This window comes from Arachis duranensis, chromosome 9, assembly GCF_000817695.3.
Source record: "Arachis duranensis cultivar V14167 chromosome 9, aradu.V14167.gnm2.J7QH, whole genome shotgun sequence".
NCBI classification, from domain to species: Eukaryota; Viridiplantae; Streptophyta; class Magnoliopsida; order Fabales; family Fabaceae; genus Arachis; species Arachis duranensis.
The window spans coordinates 64,367,623-64,368,352 of record NC_029780.3 but is presented as its reverse complement, the minus strand read 5'-3'; positions in this window follow the sequence as shown (position 1 = coordinate 64,368,352).

Below are 730 nucleotides of genomic sequence, written 5' to 3'. Positions count from 1 at the left end.
TTGCTCTTTCTTTGTAAATTTTGGCATTCTCATAAGCTTCAGCTCTGAATTCTTCCAACTCTTGAATTTGCAACATCCTTCTTTCTCCAGCAGCTTTGCTGTCCAAGTTTAAGAGTTTCAAGGCCCAGAATGCCTTATGCTCCAACTCCAGTGGCAAATGGCAAGCCTTTCCATATACTAGTTGGTAAGGAGACATTCCAATTGGTGTTTTGAAAGCTGTCCTATATGCCCAAAGAGCATCATCTAGCTTAATCGACCAGTCCTTCCTTGAAGCTCCCACAGTCTTTTCCAAGATTTTTTTGAGTTCCCTATTAGATATTTCGGCTTGCCCACTTGTCTGTGGATGGTATGGTGTGGCTACCTTATGTTTGACTCCATATTTTAGAAGCAATGCCTGTAATGGTTTGTTGCAGAAGTGGCTTCCTCCATCACTGATGATTGCTCTTGGAACCCCAAAACGGCAAAAAATGTGTTTTCTGAGGAAGTTCATGACCACCTTATTATCATTGGTTGGAGTTGCTATTGCTTCAACCCATTTGGAGACATAGTCTACGGCCACAAGAATGTAATTATTTGAGTATGAGGTGGGAAAGGGTCCCATAAAATCTATCCCCCATACATCAAACAATTCAAGTTCCAGAATAAATTGTTGTGGCATCTCATTTCTTTTTGGCAGGTTCCCCGCTTTCTGGCATTCATGGCAGTGCTTCACTAGTTCCTTTGCATCTTT